Source organism: Rhinatrema bivittatum, chromosome 3 (genome assembly GCF_901001135.1).
Source record: "Rhinatrema bivittatum chromosome 3, aRhiBiv1.1, whole genome shotgun sequence".
NCBI classification, from domain to species: domain Eukaryota; kingdom Metazoa; phylum Chordata; class Amphibia; order Gymnophiona; family Rhinatrematidae; genus Rhinatrema; species Rhinatrema bivittatum.
The window spans coordinates 311361686-311368734 of record NC_042617.1 but is presented as its reverse complement, the minus strand read 5'-3'; the positions used below and the strand labels follow the sequence as shown (position 1 = coordinate 311368734).

Sequence of the window (7049 nt, the reverse complement as noted above, 5' to 3'; positions counted from 1 at the left end):
TGTGAAATCCCTGAATACCAACAAAATGTTTCTTCATTTATATTTATAAACTAATAGGTCCATTCAGCGATGCTGAGAGCAGGAAGTTAGCTGGACTTACCCAGGTACGGGTTCCCGCTGGATAGACCCAAAGACAGTGGAGTAAGTTTATCTATCTCACTTCAGGGCTGCTACCCAGCTAAACATAAGCCCCACACCCGGTCATCTCTTTTTATCCAGGTAAGTTAGCCATTCATTGGCCCACAATTTTAACACTTTGCGGTTTGTCCAGCTAAATTCCAAACTCAGCCGGACAAATCCGCTGACCAAGCACCTTTAAAAGTATTACAGGGCACGAAGCGATGTTTGCAAAGTCTCCTTACCGGTTTTTTTTCTTCGAAGCGCATGCACTGCAATCAGACCAAACACACACGGGATGTCAAGGAGAAGTAAGGGAAAGGAAAAGGGGAAAGGGGAAGCATAAACAAGACAGAGAAAGGGGAGGAAAAGTAGAGAACAGCAAAGGCAGGTGGGCAGAGAGGAAGGAGGAGGGAGATATAGAGAAGGGAGGCATGGGCTAGGGGAGAGGAGGGAGAGCAGGGAGAGCATTGGAAGGAGGGTGGGAGGAGTTGATACAATAACAGGAAGGAGCAAAGGAGAAAAAGATGGAAGGGGGGAACAGGAGATAAGGCCGGGAGATTGATGGGAGAGGGAGGAGGGGAGATGCAGAGGGGGAGGCATGGGGTAGAAGAGAGGAGAGAGAGCAGAGGGAGCAGTGGAAAGAGGGATGGGAGTAGCTGCACCGGTGCTGAAGTTTGCAGGACGAGCGGAACCGGAAAGAGAAAGAAAGGAGATATGTGAGCATTTCCTGATGTCCTACTTTCCATCTGAGGTACAGGCAGTGATATTGGTTATCACAAAGTTAATTGTGCCCATTTCTGTATTCAAAGTAAGGGGTAAGTTTTCAGAAGAGCTGCTAAGTGACCACAAGAGTTGATTCCGTTTACTGGATAAATTTTCAATCACAGCTTGGCGGCTGGAAATATTCCCAAATTTAGCTTAGCTGGTTCAGCACTGAGAAGCCTCCTGAATACTTACCCTGAGCAGCTCCAGAGGATCTAACCTCACTGAAGGGCCTGTCCCTTAATCTAAAAAAAATACCCACCTCTACCCTGACTCCCAATCGCTCGGTCATTTTTGATGCAGGCTTGTCTTCGTCTGTTAAAGAAAGGTTCAAACTTTAAATTGTGTAAGGCTGAATGCACATCACCATTATATACAGGGAGGACAATAATGAAAGCCATTTCTGGGGATAAAGTGCTCTTTTATCCACAGAAATAGGCTATTTGATTACTGTCCATCCTCTACACAAGTAAAGGTAGGAGCATATAACAAGGTATATTTCTGGTTTGGAGTTCGGACAGGGGGAAAACTATATGCTACCCAGCTAAACATAAGCCCCACACCCAGTCATCCCGTTTTATCCAGGTAAGTTAGCCATTCATTGGCCCACAATTTTAACACTTTGCGGTTTGTCCAGCTAAATTCCGAACTCAGCTGGACAAATCCGCTGATCAAGGACCTTTAAAAGTATTATAGGGCACAAAGCGATGTTTGCAAAGTCTCCTTACCGTTTTTTTTTCTTCGAAGCGCATGCACTGCAATCAGACCAAATACACACGGGATGTCAAGGAGAAGTAAGGGAAAGGAAAAGGGGAAAGGGGAAGCATAAACAAGACAGAGAAAGGGGAGGAAAAGTAGAGAACAGCAAAGGCAGGTGGGCAGAGAGGAAGGAGAAGGAAGATATAGAGAAGGGAGGCATGGGCTAGGGGAGAGGAGTGAGAGCAGAGAGAGCATTGGAAGGAGGGTGGGAGGAGTCGATACAATAACAGGAAGGAGCAAAGGAGAAAAAGATGGAAGGGGAGAACAGGAGATAAGGCAGGGAGATTAATGGGAGAGGGTGGAGGGAAGATAGAGAGGGGGAGGCTTGGGGTAGGGAAGAGCAGAGGGAGCAATGGAAAGAGGGGTGGGAATAGTTGCACCGGTGCTGAAGTTTGCAGGATGAGCGGAACCGGAAAGAGAAAGAAAGGAGATATGTAAGCATTTCCTGATGTCCTACTTTCCATCTGAGGTACAGGCATTGATCTTGGTTATCACAAACAGGCCAATACAGTAAGGTGCGGTAGAAAGAGGTGCATTAGTGCCGGGCGCACCTGCGTTTGCCGCACGCACAGTTCGGATCACATACCGCTCGAGACTGTATTTAAATGGCAATCTTTGCGTGCCTTGAAGGCTTTATGCATAAGCAACACGAAATCAGACGAAAAAGAAGAGTCTGAAGACAAATCTGTCTGATCCCCCTCAGGGACCTCTGGATTGGCAGCACAGCTGGGTCTTGCAGGTCTGTCCCCCTTAGGGACTCTGCGTTGTGGTGACAATCGCGGTGGAGGGTTGTCCTCCCCCCGTGCCGCTGGCGCCTTGGGGCGTTCCCACGGGATCGGGTCGGCACCTGAAGAATGTAAGTCCCCAAATGCTCCGGTCACTGTTTGGACCCTCACCAGGTCCCTGCCCGTGGCCGCAGAGACCCCCTTGCCTCCGGAGAGGCAATCGGAACACAAATTGTCCCAGGACAGTTGCACCCGCGCGGTGCCGCAGGCCCTACAAGCGGCCCAATGCGGCATGCTGCAGCAAAAAACAGCCCCGAAAATCGCTCGGAAGGTGGCGAAAATGGCGCGCAAGCACCCAAATGCGACCGGAAGGGAAGGAGAATGAAGCCTGACAGAACACACAAAATTTTTTTTAACTTTTTTCTTTTTTTTAAATATACTCACCCAATAGTCTCCGGGTCCTGGACCTACTGGGGGGAGTGAGCCGGGCTCCCCGGTATCACCCCCAGTCACAAATTCACGCTGGCAGGAGGGCAAAACACCCCACACCTCAGCGGCCTGGGAAACCAGGGGGGATGGTCCCCTCCGGACCTCACAACCCCCTGGGAGGCGGGAGACTGGACCTGCAGGCAAACCACTGCGCTCCTATACCTTATTCTAACTTTATCCTTCTCTTTACCCAGCTAACAATACTATCTAGAACTGAAAAACTAGGCCTCAGCACAGACTGTAGGTTTTGCACCTCCTCCACCTGCTAGGAGACAGAGGAATACTGCCAGACTGTAGGTGGCACCAGCCTAGATAAGGCATAGGTTTGTTTGATAAACTTCTGTCTCCAACTGCTAGAGGGTGGGCAAAACCCAGGAGTCTGGACTGATCCGGGTACGTACAGGGAATTTAGCTTAGCCAGTTCAGCACTGAGGAGCCTCCTGAAAACTTAGCCTGAGCAGCTCCAGAGGATCTAACCTCGCTGAAGGGCCTGTCCCTTAATCTAAAAAAATACCCACCTCTATCCTGACTCCCAATCGCTCGGTCATTTTTGATGCAGGCTTGTCTTCGTCTGTTAAAGAAAGGTTCAGACTTTAAAATGTGCAAGGCTGAATGCACATCACCATTATATACAGGGAGGACAATAATGAAAGCCATTTCTGGGGGTAAAGCGCTCTTTTATCCACAGAAATAGGCTGTTTGATTACTGTCCATCCTCTACACAAGTAAAGGTAGGAGCATATAACAAGGCATATTTCTGGTTTGGAGTTCGGACAGAGGGAAAACTATATGCAGAGTTTTCCTTTAACACCGTGCCCTCACAAAAAGCAGGCAGGGGTATTTTAGAGGGGGCAATAAACAAAGCAAATCTAGATGTGTACTTTTGCATTCCTTATCACCTCAGGTTAAAATTCAGATGGGATTGGCCAGACCTTGCATACTTTGATTATTTAGGTCAAGGCTGGGAAACATCCAGACCCAGATGAGACCCACAGCTCAGTCCCAGGCAGCCACTGCCAGAGCCCCAAACCAGAGGTTCATGGAGGGAGCTTTTGCTCCGTGTCTCTGACTCCCCCCTCCCCCCCCCCCCCCCCATAATCAAATGTTCACGGCAGGAGCGAGCATGATCTGCTGCCACAGCTTGGGTTCATCTCCCCACTCTGTCCTTGAATGAAATATTCATAAGGACTGGAGAGTGGCACAAGAGCTCCTGCCTCATCCTTGGCTCCTTCCTGCAGCTTCCACCCCAAGAAAAACTGAGAGAGGCAAGACTCGCTTTCAATTGCTTCCCCTCCCCCTTTATAATCCCACACAATGTTTGTTTTGGTTAAATAAAGGCCACAGTTTATTATAACATGACCCGAGCCCCTAACACTTAATACACTATTCAACATATACACCCCCCCCCCCTTTTATCCCCTTCTTAACAACTTGCTCCCCACCTCGACCCAGTGGTAGAGCTACACCCATAGAGTCCATTTCCTTACCCCGCCTCGCACCAGCGTGGGTAAGTACCCCGGCCTCTGAGCTTCGGCTCCCCTCTTGCTCATTGGCCACCTCATGTAGCAGCCCCACGCTACACGAGATACCTCCCCCCCCCCCAATGCCTTTTAACAAGACATAACAAAATCAACCATATTGGGCTGAGGTTACCCGCCCCTGTGACAATCAATAAAGACAACACACATTGAATAACATCCAATGATTCTACCATAAGGGAGGGAGGAGGGAAATTATTCCAGCCTGCTTCCTCAGCCCTCTCCCACCCAACTGAGGCGCGAAAGGGCTCTCTGCCCTAACTAACTATTACCCCAACCAATCCCAGCTCCTCAATTCAAAATACTTCCTTTTCATTGGCCCCTTAGCTTTACTTTCTCCCCCTCCCCTTTCCCTCCTAACTTATAATTTAACCCTATCCTACCGCTCGCTAACCCCCGTTATTATCTGCTAAGCAATACAAGATTGCTTAGCCTTCACTTAAATGTTCAAAGGGAAAACAGAGCAAGAGCTGTGCTGCTTCTGGCTCTGCCCCTGCCACACAGAATGAAATATTCATGGCAGGAATGAAGAGCACACATCACATCTCTTCCTTTACCTCCCTGGAATAAAACATTCTTAGCAAAAGTAAAGCAAAAGCTGCTTCACCTGACACTCGGAGGTTAAACCCTTGCTCACTTGCTTGGACCTTGAAGATCCTAGCAAGCACTGCAGAGGCCTTGCCTGCTCCTGCACTTGTGCCTCTCTCCTGACAACCTCCCACCCACCAACTGGGTTTCCCAAGTACCCTACCACCTGCTCCTTCATGAGGGCTTTCTGAGGACATTGTGACTCCCTAAACCTGGGGTTTCACAGTATCCAGACAAATAAAGAAGGCACATCCAAAAAATATCAGAATCACTGAAAAACTCACTTACCTAGGATCCACAGTGCTAATAAACAGAGCTTGTTATGAAGACTGTATTACAAGCAGGGGAAGAAGAAAAGGAATTTCACATTAACTCCAACTGGTTTTTAAGTGAATGTTTTTGCAGAGCTGAATGCTGCACCTGTCTCAGTCGGCTCTGAGGGTGCTGATAGGATCAGCTCAGACTGTACAACTGGCTGGGCTTCTTTAGCTTTACAAACTCTCCCTGTCTGTCCCTATTAACCCACAGCTCTCTCTCTCCCTCAGGGACCCTCTAATGGTAATAAAAGGGAATTTTACATGGGAGGGAAATAATATTAACCACTAAAACTGTTTTGCTAAAAGGAGAAGTAAGGGAAAGGAAAAGGGGAAGCATAAACAAGACAGAGAAAGGGAATGAAAAGCAAAGAACAGCAAAGGCAGGTGGGCAGAGAGGAAAGAGAAGGAAGATATAGAGCGTTCACCCAGCAAGATAGGAACCAATCTCTTGAAGAGACAGCGTAGTCCAGGCAGAAGGTCTGTGGCAGATAGTGAAGAGACGAAGTGATGGTCACAGGAACATGGAGACGTTGGAGGCATGAAGACCCAAGAGACGCTGGAGGCATGAAGACACAGGAGACGCTGGAGGGACGATGACACAGGAGACACTGGAGGCATGAAGACACTGGAGACGCTGGAGGCATGAAGACCCAAGAGACGCTGGAGGCATGAAGACACAGGAGACGCTGGAGGCATGAAGACCCAAGAGACGCTGGAGGCATGAAGACACAGGAGACGCTGGAGGCATGAAGACCCAAGAGACGCTGGAGGCATGAAGACACAGGAGACGCTGGAGGCATGAAGACCCAAGAGACGCTAGAGGCATGAAGACACAGGAGACGCTGGAGGCATGAAGACACAGGAGACGCTGGAGGCATGAAGACCCAAGAGACGCTGGAGGCACGAAGACCCAAGAGACGCTGGAGGCATGAAGACATAGGAGACGCTGGCGGGACGATGACACAGGAGACACTGGAGGCACGACACCAAAGCACAGGGATCACAGCCTAGGAGCAACAGAGGACGTCTGTTGCAAAGAGCAAGAAAGAAAGGAGTTGCCTGGTTTCAAACCTCTACTATGGTGATGTCATAATCAGACATCATAATCCTGAGCTGGCTTAGCTCTCCAGCTGCAGCCCTTAAAGGGACCTAACACTTTGCTCTCTGGCTATAGTTTTCCCCCTGTCCGAACTCCAAACCAGAAATATGCCTTGTTATATGCTCCTACCTTTACTTGTGTAGAGGATGGACAGTAATCAAACAGCCTATTTCTGTGGATAAAAGAGCGCTTTACCCCCAGAAATGGCTTTCATTATTGTCCTCCCTGTATATAATGGTGATGTGCATTCAGCCTTACACATTTTAAAGTCTGAAACTTTCTTTAACAGACGAAGACAAGCCTGCATTAAAAATGACCGAGTGATTGGGAGTCAGGGTAGAGGTGGGTATTTTTTTAGATTAAGGGACAGGCCCTTCAGTGAGGTTAGATCTTCTGGAGGCTTCTCAGTGCTGAACCGGCTAAGCTAAATTTGGGAACATTTCCATGCTGGTAATCAGTTTGCCTTCCTTCCATTTTTCTTAATGCATGGAATACACCTGGTCTGTGCTTCTAGGATGCTACTTTTAAACAAGGCCCACACCTGTTTTTTGTAACTACTTTTCTCATTTTCTCAAAGTTTCCCTTTTGAAAGTTTAGTGCTAGAGCCATAGATTTACATACTGTTCCCCTTTCAGTCATTAATTTAAATTTG

At 48.3% G+C, this 7049-nt stretch overlaps 2 long non-coding RNA genes across 2 annotated transcripts; both read right to left on the bottom strand.

Annotated features, from left to right (window-relative positions):
• Positions 1–650: 650 nt before the first annotated feature.
• Positions 651–1776, bottom strand: LOC115088770. Its single transcript, XR_003855858.1, has 3 exons — positions 1611–1776; positions 1145–1197; positions 651–787 (listed from the first exon to the last, which is right to left on the bottom strand). It is a non-coding gene; the product is annotated as an uncharacterized LOC115088770 (long non-coding RNA).
• Positions 1777–1941: 165 nt separating this feature from the next.
• Positions 1942–5320, bottom strand: LOC115088769. The gene is made up of 3 exons (XR_003855857.1): positions 5270–5320; positions 3374–3426; positions 1942–2026 (listed from the first exon to the last, which is right to left on the bottom strand). It is a non-coding gene; the product is annotated as an uncharacterized LOC115088769 (long non-coding RNA).
• Between the last annotated feature and the right edge of the window lie 1729 nt (positions 5321–7049).